Source organism: Urocitellus parryii, chromosome 9, assembly GCF_045843805.1.
Source record: "Urocitellus parryii isolate mUroPar1 chromosome 9, mUroPar1.hap1, whole genome shotgun sequence".
NCBI classification, from domain to species: Eukaryota; Metazoa; Chordata; class Mammalia; order Rodentia; family Sciuridae; genus Urocitellus; species Urocitellus parryii.
This window is the reverse complement of record NC_135539.1, coordinates 128,593,484-128,615,585: the sequence shown is the minus strand read 5'-3', so window position 1 is coordinate 128,615,585 and position 22,102 is coordinate 128,593,484. Positions and strand designations below refer to the sequence as shown.

Genomic DNA, 22,102 nt, shown 5'->3' with positions numbered 1-22,102 from the left:
TCTGCTCCAAAGTTAACATCTTGAGCAGGGAAAGCTTGGGAAATTCTTTTGTGCTGTCTAAGGTCTTCCACCACAAGGCAGAATATCATGTGGGGAGGGTGTGGTAGAGGAAAGAGGCTCAAGACATCACTCTGAGAAGCAGACAGTTTCCACTCACCTACTACAAAATATGTACCCCTAAGTTATGTCCCCAGTGACCCACTTCCTTTGCTCACACCCTACCTAGCTACAGTTACCATCCTGTTAATCCCTATTAGTGAATTAATTCACTGATTGGGTTAAAGTTCTCATAGCCCAGTCATTCACCCTTTATACTTTCTTGCATAGTTCATACATGAGGTTTTGGGGACACCTCAAATCTAAACCATAACAATACTCACATTGACTATTTATATTTGGACTTATTCCTAGGCTTTTAATTCACTTTTTAAGTAAAATTTTTTAGTGGCATAGAAGATACCAATCTTTTAATTTCTCACCAATCTGGCCAATTTGGAACTCCAGCTGCCTAAGTTTGAATAGGGGCCTACTGTTCCAGGTCTGCTATTCTCTTTCCTCCCCATGGATAGCCAATACTACTTCTCTGTGATTATTCCTTTGAATTAACTTCATTAACAATGACAAATTCAGGGGCTTTTTAAGGTCCCTCTAGAAGTCTGAATGCCTTTAGCCTTGTTTTGCCATAAACAGACTTAGAAGTAATTGTTCCAAATGGTCCTGAAGAAATTATAAAATTTAATTGAAATATATAAAATAGACAAAAATGGAAGGTTTAGCTTTAGTTCAATGTGTTGACCAAATATCAGGTAAATTCATAGCCTTATTACAAGTCTAAAAAAAGTAGTTTTATTGAAAAATCAACATATCACTATCAAAATAATCTGAAAATTTTTGAGAATTTAAGAGGTCATTTTGAAAAACAGAACACTAACAAATATTAACGCCTATTTTAGATAGGTCATATGATCTAAAGTATCCAAATAGAGAGATAAAGGAAACAGTATAACTGACTATAAAATCAATCACCTCACACATTTTCCAATGGAATAAAAAGCTATCTATGAAAAGTAGGAGAAAATAGAAATTAATGTTTAGGATATCAACAAAGGGATCAAAACTTTTCAGTAGTAAAATTGAAATAGCAGTCACTTACTACCTCTTTAACTCACACCTCCCTTATCTTGGAATACTATTTCTTTAAAAGGATAGAAAATTACCATAAAAGACAAATGTATTAATAGATTTGGCTATGCAGACTATGAGTCCTTTGAGCCCAGAGCTGTGAGCTTTATCTCTTTTCCAAGTATGGTGTTTTCTAGAATGCATTCAAGTACCACTTAATGGATGGATTCTAGTTGATCTTGTATACACGCTCTCCATCATTTGATGGTCGAACACTGATTCTTGAAGTCTTCCCACATGTTTGCTGCAGCCTGATAGGTTCTTCTCATTTGCCTTCTGGTCCCTGCCTGGTTTTAGAGATTGGCCACCTCTGCTTTGAGATTTTTATAGAGGCATGCAAATGAGGACCTGCAGATCCCCTACTGGGTCAGGCTTGATGAGGTACTCAAGTGCATGTGAAGGCTGATACTGTGTTTCTGGCATAAATGACCGAGCTGTATTGGGCCTATCTTGAGGCTGCTGCTGGTTAGGCTCATCCACCACTGCACTTTGGGCTCCACTGGAATCACCATGGGGTTTCATTTGCCTTTGTGGCCCCACAGGGCTCAGGTGTTCCACTTCACTTGTGCCAATAGGTGGCAGCAGATTATTTCGACTCAGGGGTATTGCCAAAGGGACTTGTGACCCTCTGAGGATTTCTTCCACAGGTCTTGGTGTTCCAGTGCATGAGTGGCTGTGCTGATTGGATGAAGGGTACATGGTGGGGGATTACGTCTCCTGGCAGACTGCACTTTATATGACAGACATGATGTTCTAAGCTCTAAGGCTCGGTTTGGCCAATTTCGGGTTGAAAAGATGGTACTGGACCCAGGCCTCATAAGTAGCTTGTTATCAAGATCTAGGAGCTTATCAATTAGGTAGAGATTTCTTGGCTGTAGAGGCATCCCATGAATCAAGAAACCATTCGCATTTGGCTGATGACCACTTGCTTGACAGAGACTCATCAGATTCGAGGTGACAGCACCTTGGACTGTGGCACTGGAGGTAACACCAAAGTATGTGGTTCACTCAGCACAGAGAGACTTTCTGAGTCTGTCTGGTGACTGCAACATTACTCTCACCATCAGAAGGAAATCCCTCCCAGTAACTACGTGTCAATTGCTCCAAACAGCTCACAGTTTTGCTCCACACTTTGCGAAACACATAAGCAAGAATGTCCTCTTTCATGCAGTAAAATGGAGCAATGGGAGGGTACCCTAATTTCTGTTCCTTTGTAGCTGCTTCTGATTTATTTTCATGAAATCCCTCTTCCATATCTGTATGGTCAAAAGCCAGGTATTCCTCAACTATTCCTTCTGAGCAGATTATACAGTTGTCTTCTCTTTCCACAGCACACAAACCAGGGGATATTGCTGAATCTCTTTCTTGAGACAAGGCTGCTTCATGTGAAGCTGAAATAGCAGGTGGGGATCTAGGATATAATCCATAACCTTCACTTGGAGTAATTATCTGTTTACCCAGAATCCTGAGGTGAGGAAAGCTAGATGTCCACTGTTGGCACTCTTCTTGTAGACTCTTGGTATGCACACTTGACTTTTGCTCATATAAGAGCTCATCAATGGCTGTGAACATGGCCTGGACTTTTTCAGTGGCATTTTTATCAAGTTCACCGTATCCCCAGGAGAAGTCTGAGCTGCCTTCTGTAGAGATCCCTGTGCCACTATAACTTGGAAAAGCAGATCCTGAATTCCCAGCATTGCCTGATGTTAAAGGTGATTCTTGAGTGAAGTCAGACTCACTTTGGGAATCAAAAGTGATTGTATTTTTACTGCATGATTGTCCTATGAATCAGATTGGCTGTAACTCAGCCATTGGGGACAAGAGACTTTAGCCTCTGCTGCTTACTGCTCACTATGGGGAAGCGGCTCACTATGGGGTCCTAGCCCCTGTGGCTGGCAGTGCTTTTAACCCTTGAATTACTTGACCTAAATGCCAAACACAGACTAACTTAAGATCTGATGGTAATGCTAGCATTCGCTGGTAAAAAACCTTTGGAGCACCCACGTGACACAGAAAAAAGTACAGGATGTACATGAGCTGCAACCGCAGGTCGCAGAGACAGAACAAGCTGCTACCGCAGTAAGATCTTGGCCAGGTGGGGGGAAATGCAGACAAAATCAAACAAAATGCAATTGGCTAGGAAAACTTGGGGAACTTTTGCCCCGAAAATGGGCATCGGACTCCATGTTGTTTCCATCACCATGGTAACCATGGGGTGCCTGGCCGGAAGAGCGGCTTCCTGGTCCACTCTTTCTGGTCCCACACTTTTGCGGGCTTCCGATTGGTTCTTCCACAGTCACTCAGACAGGACGTCTAGTCCGGCCTTCCAGCCACTAACCTGTACTACTGTGTTTCAGATTCCTACCGGAGCTGCTCAGAGCCTGTATTTTTAAAAATGCCTACCTGTAAATGCTAACGAAAGATATCTTTTTCAGACAAAATTTAATTCCACAGGTTTCTATGTTACAGTCCTAAATTTAAGTTAGTTCTAAGTTAAATAACCTGACTTTTCTCTATAGTTGTGTTACTAAATAATGTTCTATTGATGAGAGATATCAAACATACTTCTTTATATTTTACTTTTAATTTTGGAGGTTATGAGGATGCATTTGCTTGCCACAGGAACAAAGCCGACAATGTTCCTGTGATGACCAAAAAATCCTTATTCTCATTTCTGACTATAAGAAGTAAATATGTATGCACAAGGATTTTATTTCCGTTACATCAAGTGACGTCACATAGAAGAGTGCACTCCTAGTTAAAAATAAATTAAAATAGATCCAAATATTTTAAGACCACGTGGTTACATATAAAGTTAATACAATTATAATTTATGTTCTTATTCTTAATATATATTTTTTAGATATTTAGATAACCTATATTTGTTAATCTATAGAATAATTAGCACATGCCTAATTGATTAGTTAATATATATTTGCCCAATTGTTTTTCTTCAACAGAAAACCCATAATTTATGTTTTATATTTACATTTATCAGATACTCTGCCTTTTCAGTTACAGATATTTGAGATAAATGTGTTTACTATAAATTTACTTTTAAGTAAAAATACAATCTTCAAGTAGTTTCTAATTCTCAAAGTTACTGTTCAAACTCATAAGATGATAAATAATTATAATTATGTCTACAAAATATCTAAGGATTTTAACTATATTTTCATTGATATTTCTTATCAAAGTATAATAATTTGTTTATAAATTCTAAGGTTTTCAGAAATTGTTCCAAAGTATAACCAAAAAAAAATTTTCTAAAAGAAAAAGATGCTTCAACAAAAACAACAACAAAAAAAAAAAAAAAAAAAAAAAAAAAAACCACACATGGATCCTAAAAAGAAAAAAATAATAATCTTTGGGTAAAACAAGGTCTTTATATTCATTTTCCTAAGTAAAAAAGATTTTTATATTGTTATCTAAACAGATGATATAAAAAGTTAAAACAATTAAAAAAGAGATTTATATATACTAAACTGGCTATAATTAATTTAAGGATATTTCAGGTTATTTTCCTAATTTAACTATACTAATTGAGCTAAAATTTTGTCCATATTTTGACATGATAAACACCTATTAAAATGCAAGTTTATTTCTTTAAAGAAAGATCCTTATTGCCTAATAATTCTTACTGTGTAAGATAAAGATTAATTTTGGTAAATAAATTCACATTGTTGATTAAACATTAAGTATATTGAACTACTAACTTAAATCCCGATTTTAACAATTGTCCTTAGAGACTAAAATTGATTAATTCTAAGACACTGAGATACTAATTTTTACATATTTTGTTTGTTAATTATAAAATTTTAAAAAACCATTTTATTAAGACTAATGTTCTCCAAATTAAAGTTATATGTTAATTTTAAACAATAAAGGTTACAAACTTAAAAAAAATTCATTGATATTATATAAGTTCTCTAACTAGATCTATTGTCCATAAAAAATACAGTAAGATTTATATACTGCTCCCTATACAAAAAATAACCTTCATCATATTTTTTAAAGGCAATTAAGAGATACCTATTTAAAGGATAATATTCTAAAATATAGAGATTTTGAGACCTTCTCTCAAAAAGATTAAAAATTCTTTCTAAATTGTTAGGATGGATCGACTAGTCTATATAAAAAATTAATAATCAATAAAAGGTAAATCTATTCTTAGTCATTTAAATACTTATACTATTATCTATAATTTAAACTAATAATACTATGACTTATGCCAAGCCCTTACTCAATTTTATTAAATAAGGAAAAGGGGGAATACAGGATCCCAGAGAGACACTAGATTTTACAAAATACTTTAAAAGTTTTTTTTTTTAAATTGTAATATTGAGAGTCTTAATGTTACTGAACATGATTCTGTAAATTAAATCAGATATCAAAGGAGAGTTTGGAGAGTTTAAACCAGTCATCATGATAATGACAGAGAAACCTGGCGCAGGAAGGTCAATTTCCAGCTACAGAGCTTATAGCCATGCAGCTTCACGAGCTTGTCAGGTAAATAAAAATTATAAAAAGACTTGTATGGACCCATTTTCCAGGTCCACCTTTAATGTGTCTTGCAGTGTGGACTGGAAAGTCCACCCATGAAACTAAATTAATTGTCCTGACTGTAATGGTCAGTTATACCTATATATTGATTCTATGGTAAGCAGACTGTCTGGAAGTATCTTTTGAGAAAAAGACAGTGTTAAAATAATGGATTGTTGTGCATCCATATGGATAGCAGCTATGGACCAGATGTGAGTAACACCAATTAAGGACCAGTTCTGTATGAGGGATCTCTCTTCATCTGTCTCTCTCAGCTTTATCACTATATTACAGTTTGTCTTTCTATGGCCTGTCTCCTTCCTTCCTGAACGAATTCCTACCAGCCCAGTGCTGAGAGCTGAGCCCTCCATGGAGAAGAAACCTGAGTTGGCTGATCCTAGGGTAAATACTGGTGTGGAGGCCATGGGGGCATTATCTATCTAGGAGACAGAGAGCCCTCTTAGGGACGATGCCATGCACAGTCCACATCACCCTGTTTGGCCCCGGAGAATGGCTGGTTAGCCAGTGACGGGTAAGATTCCTCAAGGGAGGGACAACCTAAGACAGGCACAGTCGCAGAGGGGCCATCAGGAGAAAATTGGGGGCCAACAGAGGTGAGGCAAAGAACCTCACCCCCCCACTGGTGCAAAGGCCTAATTCTTCTCCCCTTCGGAGAGAGGTCTCCTGCCCCATGGCTGCTTTGCTCCCCACATCCAGCTCAGATCAGAACCCTAGTGACAGAGACTAGTCAACAGTGACTGTCTGCTCACCACAGCAGGAGACAAATGCAGCTACAGGAATGGGCCATGTCTGGATGCTTTTCTCTTTCTTGGTTCTCATTTTTTTCTATGCTTTTCCTTTCTTTTCTCATCAGGGTTATCCTTTGACAATAAATTTAATAAAAAAAAGAAAAAATGTTAGAAAAGCCTTCAGTTGCAACTAACAGCAACGAACATATGAAGTTTCCTCACAGTATGGTTACACTAGGCAGAAGATGATTGGCTTATGGATATTATCTTGCTAATATAGATTGACAGGCATGCCCCACTCAAACCCTGTAACAGTTGTGTACATTCCAAAAAGAAACTAAGCTACTGGACATTGACTTGAGGTTTGTCATCAGTCAGTTATCACCAGCTCCCGTGGCTGAGGTAGCCAAATAGCTGAGCAACAAATTGACCACACAGAAACTTATGCTAGACAGCAGATAAAAAACCCAAGCCAGCCAATTATGCTGGACTTTAGTGACTAAGACTACATTTACCTTTATGGATAATTGTTAAAAAAATTATTAAAATAGATTTTTCCAAGGATATTTGTATTACTGACAGACCTAATTAACTCCTTAAATATGAGAGTGAAGAGAAAAAATGGTAAATATCCTGTAGCCTATAAAAATACAACTTATTGCCTCATTAATTATTGCCAGCTAATATTTCAGAACTATAATATGCTAAAGTTAATATTCAGGCTTTAAAATAGGTGTATGTCTATTAACCAGACCTACACAAACTGCTGATCTCATAATCCCTAAAGTAACTACTTTAAATATTATTCCTTGCTTATTCAATTTTGGCCTTTGTGGCTATAATTTTTAGATTTTCTTAATGTTTGACTTAAATTACATCCAGCTTCCTTCATGGTCAGATAAGTACTGATAAAAGGATGAGAACTAAGTAATGATGTTCTAGAAGACAATGTAATAAATAATGTGAGTGAGCCCTTTGCTCTATGGTTTATGGAGAGGCCTAAATGCCATGGCAATAAAAATGTCTGTTACTGTGGCCAAACACAATGCCTCCCAATAAAATTCAAGTGATACCAAGGAAATTATTTCACTAACTTAATTCTACCAAAATTTTAAAATGCTTTTTTTCCTTCTCTGTTATTAATATAAACTTCTTAACATCAACTTCTTCAGAAATAGATTTAAAAGAAATAGGTTTATATTTAAAAGAAATATAAAAAATACACAAATGAAGGGTAAATACTCTTAGCTAAGTGCTCATTTTTGAAATAAAATAAAAATTGAACAATATATGTATTAACATGGACCAGAAACTAGATCATGGTATTATTTCTTTGCTGACCTTAACACTGAATATTTCTGTGGACTATAACAATTCATGTTCCTATTAATTAAACTGCTTCAGAAATTCATAAATCATTTTGTCATTGATGGTCCATCTGTTTTTTATTAGTGTATTTGTGTGTTGCTAATGCCATCTTACTTAGGCACCAGGCTTGTCTAATCTATCTTTGGAAGTAAAAAAAGAGTTTTATACACTGAAATTTAACCAGTTGCTTTATGTACTTACTGTATGAGATTACATCAGTCTGGGTGTCATCCCCGCCCTCCAATCCCCCCACCCCCACTGACGATGGAACCCAGGGGTGTTCTACCACTGAGCTGCACTGCAGGCCCTTTTTATTTTCTGAAGCAGGACCTCACTAAGTTTCTGAGGCTGACCTTGGATTTGCTATCCTCCTGCCTCAGCCTTCTGAGAAGCTGGGATTATAGGCCTAGTCTCTCTGGCCTTTTCTAAGTAATATTTAATATTCTTCATCAAGATTTTTTAAAAACTGAGACTTTTCCTAAGTAATTAAATTTTTCTCTGCAAAAGTATTCAAAACCAAAGATAATGATCCAGAAAAACAATTTATTTCACTTTTGACATTCCTTGATTGCATATGTGATTATGGATATGGATATATATATATATATATATATATATATATATATATATAAAATATAACAGGATCCTTTCCCTTTGATCAACTCTCTCTCTCTCATATATATATCAGGAATAGAACCTAAGGGCGTTTAACCACTGAACCACATCCCTAGCCCTTTTTTTCTTTTTTCTTTTGAGACAAGGTCTTGCTAGATTACTTATGACCTTGCTAAATTGCTGAGGCTGGCTTTGAACTTGCAATTCTCCTGCCTCAGCCTTCTGAGCCACTGGGATTACAGTCATGGGCCACCATGTTTGGCCATATGGGATATTTTTTGGGATCACCAAAGGATTCTAATGATTAGACAGCAGTCAAGCTACAGTTTATGAAAAGACATGCAAACATTGTGAACTCTAGTGAACAGAGTAAATTATGTCCATATTGATTGCAATATCTCTTCAAGTTCTTTGAAAATAGGATAAATATGAATGTAGCTATCTTATTGAAGAAAGAGGATTTTTAGATAAAATGCCTAGGAATAAAACTGTAAAATGGGTCAATCCAATGTGGTAAACCTGAAAGTATATTGAAATAGATCAATGTATAGGGTCAGAAAATTGGTACAATCGATATAAAATTGGTGGATGACTGTCATAATAAGCAGGTTAATATTATCTCTATATTAGTAAAGTCAATTCTATTTTTGCTAAATAACCTCTCCCAGTTGTGGAGAACTAGGTCTTTCTCTTTTCAAAGTTAATTCTAACCCATTTAAAAACATACTATAAAAAAACTTAATCCCACTGGCATTATTCCTTTATATGCATTAAACAACTACCAACCATGAAGAAGGACACTAAGTAGAAGGGATAAAATCATGAACAGAATGGATCTAGTTCTGACAACAGTGAAATTTACAGTAGTAAAAACAGACATTAATTTTTTTTTAATTGCAGACATAGACTTAACTATGATTTTGATGGGCTACAGAGAAAAATTGCTAGATGCTGTGAGAAGGCAAGACCTTGTTTAGTTCAGCAGACTAAACATCTGCATCTTTAGAGCATTTATCAAATTACTGGGTCTCTTGAAACATGGGTCTTAGAAGCTCTGTGCCTTTCCTTGGATTTGCACTGTTTGAATTGTAGTTTGCTAGGCATGAAGCCATGATTGACCTATTGGTCAGAACTATCTTGTTTGTAAATGAGAATTCCACAATAGATTCAGATAGCCAATGTGGTAGATAACAGAGAACCTGATCTCTTGAAGACTATTATGACTTTCATTGAACTATTTTAACTCTAATCTTTGGGGTAACCAAATTTCTACATACAGAGTCTTACTTGATGTATTCCCACATTCTTTCAGCATTTTCAGTCTGAGTGGAGTGCTACTATTGTATTCTAGGATGTTCCCTGAGGATAGCCTTAGCACCTTGCATTATTTCTGCTCCAAAGTTAACATCTTGAGCAGGGAAAGCTTGGGAAATTCTTTTGTGCTGTCTAAGGTCTTCCACCACAAGGCAGAATATCATGTGGGGAGGGTGTGGTAGAGGAAAGAGGCTCAAGACATCACTCTGAGAAGCAGACAGTTTCCACTCACCTACTACAAAATATGTACCCCTAAGGTATGTCCCCAGTGACCCACTTCCTTTGCTCACACCCTACCTAGCTACAGTTACCATCCTGTTAATCCCTATTAGTGAATTAATTCACTGATTGGGTTAAAGTTCTCATAGCCCAGTCATTCACCCTTTATACTTTCTTGCATAGTTCATACATGAGGTTTTGGGGACACCTCAAATCTAAACCATAACAATACTCACATTGACTATTTATATTTGGACTTATTCCTAGGCTTTTAATTCACTTTTTAAGTAAAATTTTTTAGTGGCATAGAAGATACCAATCTTTTAATTTCTCACCAATCTGGCCAATTTGGAACTCCAGCTGCCTAAGTTTGAATAGGGGCCTACTGTTCCAGGTCTGCTATTCTCTTTCCTCCCCATGGATAGCCAATACTACTTCTCTGTGATTATTCCTTTGAATTAACTTCATTAACAATGACAAATTCAGGGGCTTTTTAAGGTCCCTCTAGAAGTCTGAATGCCTTTAGCCTTGTTTTGCCATAAACAGACTTAGAAGTAATTGTTCCAAATGGTCCTGAAGAAATTATAAAATTTAATTGAAATATATAAAATAGACAAAAATGGAAGGTTTAGCTTTAGTTCAATGTGTTGACCAAATATCAGGTAAATTCATAGCCTTATTACAAGTCTAAAAAAAGTAGTTTTATTGAAAAATCAACATATCACTATCAAAATAATCTGAAAATTTTTGAGAATTTAAGAGGTCATTTTGAAAAACAGAACACTAACAAATATTAACGCCTATTTTAGATAGGTCATATGATCTAAAGTATCCAAATAGAGAGATAAAGGAAACAGTATAACTGACTATAAAATCAATCACCTCACACATTTTCCAATGGAATAAAAAGCTATCTATGAAAAGTAGGAGAAAATAGAAATTAATGTTTAGGATATCAACAAAGGGATCAAAACTTTTCAGTAGTAAAATTGAAATAGCAGTCACTTACTACCTCTTTAACTCACACCTCCCTTATCTTGGAATACTATTTCTTTAAAAGGATAGAAAATTACCATAAAAGACAAATGTATTAATAGATTTGGCTATGCAGACTATGAGTCCTTTGAGCCCAGAGCTGTGAGCTTTATCTCTTTTCCAAGTATGGTGTTTTCTAGAATGCATTCAAGTACCACTTAATGGATGGATTCTAGTTGATCTTGTATACACGCTCTCCATCATTTGATGGTCGAACACTGATTCTTGAAGTCTTCCCACATGTTTGCTGCAGCCTGATAGGTTCTTCTCATTTGCCTTCTGGTCCCTGCCTGGTTTTAGAGATTGGCCACCTCTGCTTTGAGATTTTTATAGAGGCATGCAAATGAGGACCTGCAGATCCCCTACTGGGTCAGGCTTGATGAGGTACTCAAGTGCATGTGAAGGCTGATACTGTGTTTCTGGCATAAATGACCGAGCTGTATTGGGCCTATCTTGAGGCTGCTGCTGGTTAGGCTCATCCACCACTGCACTTCGGGCTCCACTGGAATCACCATGGGGTTTCATTTGCCTTTGTGGCCCCACAGGGCTCAGGTGTTCCACTTCACTTGTGCCAATAGGTGGCAGCAGATTATTTCGACTCAGGGGTATTGCCAAAGGGACTTGTGACCCTCTGAGGATTTCTTCCACAGGTCTTGGTGTTCCAGTGCATGAGTGGCTGTGCTGATTGGATGAAGGGTACATGGTGGGGGATTACGTCTCTTGGCAGACTGCACTTTATATGACAGACATGATGTTCTAAGCTCCAAGGCTCGGTTTGGCCAATTTCGGGTTGAAAAGATGGTACTGGACCCAGGCCTCATAAGTAGCTTGTTATCAAGATCTAGGAGCTTATCAATTAGGTAGAGATTTCTTGGCTGTAGAGGCATCCCATGAATCAAGAAACCATTCGCATTTGGCTGATGACCACTTGCTTGACACTCATCAGATTCGAGGTGACAGCACCTTGGACTGTGGCACTGGAGGTAACACCAAAGTATGTGGTTCACTCAGCACAGAGACTTTCTGAGTCTGTCTGGTGACTGCAACATTACTCTCACCATCAGAAGGAAATCCCTCCCGGTAACTACGTGTCAATTGCTCCAAACAGCTCACAGTTTTGCTCCACACTTTGCGAAACACATAAGCAAGAATGTCCTCTTTCATGCAGTAAAATGGAGCAATGGGAGGGTACCCTAATTTCTGTTCCTTTGTAGCTGCTTCTGATTTATTTTCATGAAATCCCTCTTCCATATCTGTATGGTCAAAAGCTAGGTATTCCTCAACTATTCCTTCTGAGCAGATTATATAGTTGTCTTCTCTTTCCACAGCACACAAACCAGGGGATATTGCTGAATCTCTTTCTTGAGACAAGGCTGCTTCATGTGAAGCTGAAATAGCAGGTGGGGATCTAGGATATAATCCATAACCTTCACTTGGAGTAATTATCTGTTTACCCAGAATCCTGAGGTGAGGAAAGCTAGATGTCCACTCTTGGCACTCTTCTTGTAGACTCTTGGTATGCACACTTGACTTTTGCTCATATAAGAGCTCATCAATGGCTGTGAACATGGCCTGGACTTTTTCAGTGGCATTTTTATCAAGTTCACCATATCCCCAGGAGAAGTCTGAGCTGCCTTCTGTAGAGATCCCTGTGCCACTATAACTTGGAAAAGCAGATCCTGAATTCCCAGCATTGCCTGATGTTAAAGGTGATTCTTGAGTGAAGTCAGACTCACTTTGGGAATCAAAAGTGATTGTATTTTTACTACATGATTGTCCTATGAATCAGATTGGCTGTAACTCAGCCACTGGGGACAAGAGACTTTAGCCTCTGCTGCTTACTGCTCACTATGGGGAAGCGGCTCACTATGGGGTCCTAGCCCCTGTGGCTGGCAGTGCTTTTAACCCTTGAATTACTTGACCTAAATGCCAAACACAGACTAACTTAAGATCTGATGGTAATGCTAGCGTTCGCTGGTAAAAAACCTTTGGAGCACCCACGTGACACAGAAAAAAGTACAGGATGTACATGAGCTGCAACCGCAGGTCGCAGAGACAACAAGCTGCTACCGCAGTAAGATCTTGGCCAGGTGGGGGGAAATGCAGACAAAATCAAACAAAATGCAATTGGCTAGGAAAACTTGGGGAACTTTTGCCCCGAAAATGGGCATCGGACTCCATGTTGTTTTCATCACCATGGTAACCATGGGGTGCCTGGCGGGAAGAGCGGCTTCCTGGTCCACTCTTTCTGGTCCCACACTTTTGCGGGCTTCCGATTGGTTCTTCCACAGTCACTCAGACAGGACGTCTAGTCCGGCCTTCCAGCCACTAACCTGTACTACTGTGTTTCAGATTTCTACCGGAGCTGCTCAGAGCCTGTATTTTTAAAAATGCCTACCTGTAAATGCTAACGAAAGATATCTTTTTCAGACAAAATTTAATTCCACAGGTTTCTATGTTACAGTCCTAAATTTAAGTTAGTTCTAAGTTAAATAACCTGACTTTTCTCTATAATTGTGTTACTAAATAATGTTCTATTGATGAGAGATATCAAACATACTTCTTTATATTTTACTTTTAATTTTGGAGGTTATGAGGATGCATTTGCTTGCCACAGGAACAAAGCCGACAATGTTCCTATGATGACCAAAAAATCCTTATTCTCATTTCTGACTATAAGAAGTAAATATGTATGCACAAGGATTTTATTTCCGTTACATCAAGTGACGTCACATAGAAGAGTGCACTCCTAGTTAAAAATAAATTAAAATAGATCCAAATATTTTAAGACCACGTGGTTACATATAAAGTTAATACAATTATAATTTATGTTCTTATTCTTAATATATATTTTTTAGATATTTAGATAACCTATATTTGTTTATCTATAGAATAATTAGCACATGCCTAATTGATTAGTTAATTTATATTTGCCCAATTGTTTTTCTTCAACAGAAAACCCATAATTTATGTTTTATATTTACATTTATCAGATACTCTGCCTTTTCAGTTACAGATATTTGAGATAAATGTGTTTACTATAAATTTACTTTTAAGTAAAAATACAATCTTCAAGTAGTTTCTAATTCTCAAAGTTACTGTTCAAACTCATAAGATGATAAATAATTATAATTATGTCTACAAAATATCTAAGGATTTTAACTATATTTTCATTGATATTTCTTATCAAAGTATAATAATTTGTTTATAAATTCTAAGGTTTTCAGAAATTGTTCCAAAGTATAACCAAAAAAAAATTTTCTAAAAGAAAAAGATGCTTCAACAACAACAACAACAACAACAAAAAACCACACATGGATCCTAAAAAGAAGAAAATAATAATCTTTGGGTAAAACAAGGTCTTTATATTCATTTTCCTAAGTAAAAAAGATTTTTATATTGTTATCTAAACAGATGATATAAAAAGTTAAAACAATTAAAAAAGAGATTTATATATACTAAACTGGCTATAATTAATTTAAGGATATTTCAGGTTATTTTCCTAATTTAACTATACTAATTGAGCTAAAATTTTGTCCATATTTTGACATGATAAACACCTATTAAAATGTAAGTTTATTTCTTTAAAGAAAGATCCTTATTGCCTAATAATTCTTACTGTTTAAGATAAAGATTAATTTTGGTAAATAAATTCACATTGTTGATTAAACATTAAGTATATTGATTCACATTGTTGATTAAACATTAAGTATATTGATTGCAATATCTCTTCAAGTTCTTTGAAAATAGGATAAATATGAATGTAGCTATCTTATTGAAGAAAGAGGATTTTTAGATAAAATGCCTAGGAATAAAACTGTAAAATGGGTCAATCCAATGTGGTAAACCTGAAAGTATATTGAAATAGATCAATGTATAGGGTCAGAAAATTGGTACAATCGATATAAAATTGGTGGATGACTGTCATAATAAGCAGGTTAATATTATCTCTATATTAGTAAAGTCAATTCTATTTTTGCTAAATAACCTCTCCCAGTTGTGGAGAACTAGGTCTTTCTCTTTTCAAAGTTAATTCTAACCCATTTAAAAACATACTATAAAAAAACTTAATCCCACTGGCATTATTCCTTTATATGCATTAAACAACTACCAACCATGAAGAAGGACACTAAGTAGAAGGGATAAAATCATGAACAGAATGGATCTAGTTCTGACAACAGTGAAATTTACAGTAGTAAAAACAGACATTAATTTTTTTTTAATTGCAGACATAGACTTAACTATGATTTTGATGGGCTACAGAGAAAAATTGCTAGATGCTGTGAGAAGGCAAGACCTTGTTTAGTTCAGCAGACTAAACATCTGCATCTCTAGAGCATTTATCAAATTACTGGGTCTCTTGAAACATGGGTCTTAGAAGCTCTGTGCCTTTCCTTGGATTTGCACTGTTTGAATTGTAGTTTGCTAGGCATGAAGCCATGATTGACCTATTGGTCAGAACTATCTTGTTTGTAAATGAGAATTCCACAATAGATTCAGATAGCCAATGTGGTAGATAACAGAGAACCTGATCTCTTGAAGACTATTATGACTTTCATTGAACTATTTTAACTCTAATCTTTGGGGTAACCAAATTTCTACATACAGAGTCTTACTTGATGTATTCCCACATTCTTTCAGCATTTTTAGTCTGAGTGGAGTGCTACTATTGTATTCTAGGATGTTCCCTGAGGATAGATAGCCTTAGCACCTTGCATTATTTCTGCTCCAAAGTTAACATCTTGAGCAGGGAAAGCTTGGGAAATTCTTTTGTGCTGTCTAAGGTCTTCCACCACAAGGCAGAATATCATGTGGGGAGGGTGTGGTAGAGGAAAGAGGCTCAAGACATCACTCTGAGAAGCAGACAGTTTCCACTCACCTACTACAAAATATGTACCCCTAAGGTATGTCCCCAGTGACCCACTTCCTTTGCTCACACCCTACCTAGCTACAGTTACCATCCTGTTAATCCCTATTAGTGAATTAATTCACTGATTGGGTTAAAGTTCTCATAGCCCAGTCATTCACCCTTTATACTTTCTTGCATAGTTCATACATGAGGTTTTGGGGACACCTCAAATCTAAACCATAACAATACTCACATTGACTATTTATATTTGGACTTATTCCTAGGCTTTTAATTCACTTTTTAAGTAAAATTTTTTAGTGGCATAGAAGATACCAATCTTTTAATTTCTCACCAATCTGGCCAATTTGGAACTCCAGCTGCCTAAGTTTGAATAGGGGCCTACTGTTCCAGGTCTGCTATTCTCTTTCCTCCCCATGGATAGCCAATACTACTTCTCTGTGATTATTCCTTTGAATTAACTTCATTAACAATGACAAATTCAGGGGCTTTTTAAGGTCCCTCTAGAAGTCTGAATGCCTTTAGCCTTGTTTTGCCATAAACAGACTTAGAAGTAATTGTTCCAAATGGTCCTGAAGAAATTATAAAATTTAATTGAAATATATAAAATAGACAAAAATGGAAGGTTTAGCTTTAGTTCAATGTGTTGACCAAATATCAGGTAAATTCATAGCCTTATTACAAGTCTAAAAAAAGTAGTTTTATTGAAAAATCAACATATCACTATCAAAATAATCTGAAAATTTTTGAGAATTTAAGAGGTCATTTTGAAAAACAGAACACTAACAAATATTAACGCCTATTTTAGATAGGTCATATGATCTAAAGTATCCAAATAGAGAGATAAAGGAAACAGTATAACTGACTATAAAATCAATCACCTCACACATTTTCCAATGGAATAAAAAGCTATCTATGAAAAGTAGGAGAAAATAGAAATTAATGTTTAGGATATCAACAAAGGGATCAAAACTTTTCAGTAGTAAAATTGAAATAGCAGTCACTTACTACCTCTTTAACTCACACCTCCCTTATCTTGGAATACTATTTCTTTAAAAGGATAGAAAATTACCATAAAAGACAAATGTATTAATAGATTTGGCTATGCAGACTATGAGTCCTTTGAGCCCAGAGCTGTGAGCTTTATCTCTTTTCCAAGTATGGTGTTTTCTAGAATGCATTCAAGTACCACTTAATGGATGGATTCTAGTTGATCTTGTATACACGCTCTCCATCATTTGATGGTCGAACACTGATTCTTGAAGTCTTCCCACATGTTTGCTGCAGCCTGATAGGTTCTTCTCATTTGCCTTCTGGTCCCTGCCTGGTTTTAGAGATTGGCCACCTCTGCTTTGAGATTTTTATAGAGGCATGCAAATGAGGACCTGCAGATCCCCTACTGGGTCAGGCTTGATGAGGTACTCAAGTGCATGTGAAGGCTGATACTGTGTTTCTGGCATAAATGACCGAGCTGTATTGGGCCTGGAGAAGAAGTTAGATAAAAGGAGCCTATCTTGAGGCTGCTGCTGGTTAGGCTCATCCACCACTGCACTTCGGGCTCCACTGGAATCACCATGGGGTTTCATTTGCCTTTGTGGCCCCACAGGGCTCAGGTGTTCCACTTCACTTGTGCCAATAGGTGGCAGCAGATTATTTCGACTCAGGGGTATTGCCAAAGGGACTTGTGACCCTCTGAGGATTTCTTCCACAGGTCTTGGTGTTCCAGTGCATGAGTGGCTGTGCTGATTGGATGAAGGGTACATGGTGGGGGATTACGTCTCTTGGCAGACTGCACTTTATATGACAGACATGATGTTCTAAGCTCCAAGGCTCGGTTTGGCCAATTTCGGGTTGAAAAGATGGTACTGGACCCAGGCCTCATAAGTAGCTTGTTATCAAGATCTAGGAGCTTATCAATTAGGTAGAGATTTCTTGGCTGTAGAGGCATCCCATGAATCAAGAAACCATTCGCATTTGGCTGATGACCACTTGCTTGACACTCATCAGATTCGAGGTGACAGCACCTTGGACTGTGGCACTGGAGGTAACACCAAAGTATGTGGTTCACTCAGCACAGAGACTTTCTGAGTCTGTCTGGTGACTGCAACATTACTCTCACCATCAGAAGGAAATCCCTCCCGGTAACTACGTGTCAATTGCTCCAAACAGCTCACAGTTTTGCTCCACACTTTGCGAAACACATAAGCAAGAATGTCCTCTTTCATGCAGTAAAATGGAGCAATGGGAGGGTACCCTAATTTCTGTTCCTTTGTAGCTGCTTCTGATTTATTTTCATGAAATCCCTCTTCCATATCTGTATGGTCAAAAGCTAGGTATTCCTCAACTATTCCTTCTGAGCAGATTATATAGTTGTCTTCTCTTTCCACAGCACACAAACCAGGGGATATTGCTGAATCTCTTTCTTGAGACAAGGCTGCTTCATGTGAAGCTGAAATAGCAGGTGGGGATCTAGGATATAATCCATAACCTTCACTTGGAGTAATTATCTGTTTACCCAGAATCCTGAGGTGAGGAAAGCTAGATGTCCACTCTTGGCACTCTTCTTGTAGACTCTTGGTATGCACACTTGACTTTTGCTCATATAAGAGCTCATCAATGGCTGTGAACATGGCCTGGACTTTTTCAGTGGCATTTTTATCAAGTTCACCATATCCCCAGGAGAAGTCTGAGCTGCCTTCTGTAGAGATCCCTGTGCCACTATAACTTGGAAAAGCAGATCCTGAATTCCCAGCATTGCCTGATGTTAAAGGTGATTCTTGAGTGAAGTCAGACTCACTTTGGGAATCAAAAGTGATTGTATTTTTACTACATGATTGTCCTATGAATCAGATTGGCTGTAACTCAGCCACTGGGGACAAGAGACTTTAGCCTCTGCTGCTTACTGCTCACTATGGGGAAGCGGCTCACTATGGGGTCCTAGCCCCTGTGGCTGGCAGTGCTTTTAACCCTTGAATTACTTGACCTAAATGCCAAACACAGACTAACTTAAGATCTGATGGTAATGCTAGCGTTCGCTGGTAAAAAACCTTTGGAGCACCCACGTGACACAGAAAAAAGTACAGGATGTACATGAGCTGCAACCGCAGGTCGCAGAGACAACAAGCTGCTACCGCAGTAAGATCTTGGCCAGGTGGGGGGAAATGCAGACAAAATCAAACAAAATGCAATTGGCTAGGAAAACTTGGGGAACTTTTGCCCCGAAAATGGGCATCGGACTCCATGTTGTTTTCATCACCATGGTAACCATGGGGTGCCTGGCGGGAAGAGCGGCTTCCTGGTCCACTCTTTCTGGTCCCACACTTTTGCGGGCTTCCGATTGGTTCTTCCACAGTCACTCAGACAGGACGTCTAGTCCGGCCTTCCAGCCACTAACCTGTACTACTGTGTTTCAGATTTCTACCGGAGCTGCTCAGAGCCTGTATTTTTAAAAATGCCTACCTGTAAATGCTAACGAAAGATATCTTTTTCAGACAAAATTTAATTCCACAGGTTTCTATGTTACAGTCCTAAATTTAAGTTAGTTCTAAGTTAAATAACCTGACTTTTCTCTATAATTGTGTTACTAAATAATGTTCTATTGATGAGAGATATCAAACATACTTCTTTATATTTTACTTTTAATTTTGGAGGTTATGAGGATGCATTTGCTTGCCACAGGAACAAAGCCGACAATGTTCCTATGATGACCAAAAAATCCTTATTCTCATTTCTGACTATAAGAAGTAAATATGTATGCACAAGGATTTTATTTCCGTTACATCAAGTGACGTCACATAGAAGAGTGCACTCCTAGTTAAAAATAAATTAAAATAGATCCAAATATTTTAAGACCACGTGGTTACATATAAAGTTAATACAATTATAATTTATGTTCTTATTCTTAATATATATTTTTTAGATATTTAGATAACCTATATTTGTTTATCTATAGAATAATTAGCACATGCCTAATTGATTAGTTAATTTATATTTGCCCAATTGTTTTTCTTCAACAGAAAACCCATAATTTATGTTTTATATTTACATTTATCAGATACTCTGCCTTTTCAGTTACAGATATTTGAGATAAATGTGTTTACTATAAATTTACTTTTAAGTAAAAATACAATCTTCAAGTAGTTTCTAATTCTCAAAGTTACTGTTCAAACTCATAAGATGATAAATAATTATAATTATGTCTACAAAATATCTAAGGATTTTAACTATATTTTCATTGATATTTCTTATCAAAGTATAATAATTTGTTTATAAATTCTAAGGTTTTCAGAAATTGTTCCAAAGTATAACCAAAAAAAAATTTTCTAAAAGAAAAAGATGCTTCAACAACAACAACAACAACAACAAAAAACCACACATGGATCCTAAAAAGAAGAAAATAATAATCTTTGGGTAAAACAAGGTCTTTATATTCATTTTCCTAAGTAAAAAAGATTTTTATATTGTTATCTAAACAGATGATATAAAAAGTTAAAACAATTAAAAAAGAGATTTATATATACTAAACTGGCTATAATTAATTTAAGGATATTTCAGGTTATTTTCCTAATTTAACTATACTAATTGAGCTAAAATTTTGTCCATATTTTGACATGATAAACACCTATTAAAATGTAAGTTTATTTCTTTAAAGAAAGATCCTTATTGCCTAATAATTCTTACTGTTTAAGATAAAGATTAATTTTGGTAAATAAATTCACATTGTTGATTAAACATTAAGTATATTGATTCACATTGTTGATTAAACATTAAGTATATTGATTGCAATATCTCTTCAAGTTCTTTGAAAATAGGATAAATATGAATGTAGCTATCTTATTGAAGAAAGAGGATTTTTAGATAAAATGCCTAGGAATAAAACTGTAAAATGGGTCAATCCAATGTGGTAAACCTGAAAGTATATTGAAATAGATCAATGTATAGGGTCAGAAAATTGGTACAATCGATATAAAATTGGTGGATGACTGTCATAATAAGCAGGTTAATATTATCTCTATATTAGTAAAGTCAATTCTATTTTTGCTAAATAACCTCTCCCAGTTGTGGAGAACTAGGTCTTTCTCTTTTCAAAGTTAATTCTAACCCATTTAAAAACATACTATAAAAAAACTTAATCCCACTGGCATTATTCCTTTATATGCATTAAACAACTACCAACCATGAAGAAGGACACTAAGTAGAAGGGATAAAATCATGAACAGAATGGATCTAGTTCTGACAACAGTGAAATTTACAGTAGTAAAAACAGACATTAATTTTTTTTTAATTGCAGACATAGACTTAACTATGATTTTGATGGGCTACAGAGAAAAATTGCTAGATGCTGTGAGAAGGCAAGACCTTGTTTAGTTCAGCAGACTAAACATCTGCATCTCTAGAGCATTTATCAAATTACTGGGTCTCTTGAAACATGGGTCTTAGAAGCTCTGTGCCTTTCCTTGGATTTGCACTGTTTGAATTGTAGTTTGCTAGGCATGAAGCCATGATTGACCTATTGGTCAGAACTATCTTGTTTGTAAATGAGAATTCCACAATAGATTCAGATAGCCAATGTGGTAGATAACAGAGAACCTGATCTCTTGAAGACTATTATGACTTTCATTGAACTATTTTAACTCTAATCTTTGGGGTAACCAAATTTCTACATACAGAGTCTTACTTGATGTATTCCCACATTCTTTCAGCATTTTTAGTCTGAGTGGAGTGCTACTATTGTATTCTAGGATGTTCCCTGAGGATAGATAGCCTTAGCACCTTGCATTATTTCTGCTCCAAAGTTAACATCTTGAGCAGGGAAAGCTTGGGAAATTCTTTTGTGCTGTCTAAGGTCTTCCACCACAAGGCAGAATATCATGTGGGGAGGGTGTGGTAGAGGAAAGAGGCTCAAGACATCACTCTGAGAAGCAGACAGTTTCCACTCACCTACTACAAAATATGTACCCCTAAGGTATGTCCCCAGTGACCCACTTCCTTTGCTCACACCCTACCTAGCTACAGTTACCATCCTGTTAATCCCTATTAGTGAATTAATTCACTGATTGGGTTAAAGTTCTCATAGCCCAGTCATTCACCCTTTATACTTTCTTGCATAGTTCATACATGAGGTTTTGGGGACACCTCAAATCTAAACCATAACAATACTCACATTGACTATTTATATTTGGACTTATTCCTAGGCTTTTAATTCACTTTT

The 22,102-nt window shown here is 36.4% G+C and overlaps 3 pseudogenes; all 3 read right to left on the bottom strand.

Annotated features, from left to right (window-relative positions):
* Positions 1 to 1,447: 1,447 nt before the first annotated feature.
* On the bottom strand, positions 1,448 to 6,149 carry LOC144257027 (primary cilium assembly protein FAM149B1-like; annotated as a pseudogene).
* Positions 6,150 to 11,292: 5,143 nt separating this feature from the next.
* LOC144257026 (primary cilium assembly protein FAM149B1-like) lies at positions 11,293 to 15,657 on the bottom strand (annotated as a pseudogene).
* A 1,536-nt stretch (positions 15,658 to 17,193) lies between these two features.
* LOC144257025 (primary cilium assembly protein FAM149B1-like) lies at positions 17,194 to 21,585 on the bottom strand (annotated as a pseudogene).
* Positions 21,586 to 22,102: the final 517 nt, after the last annotated feature.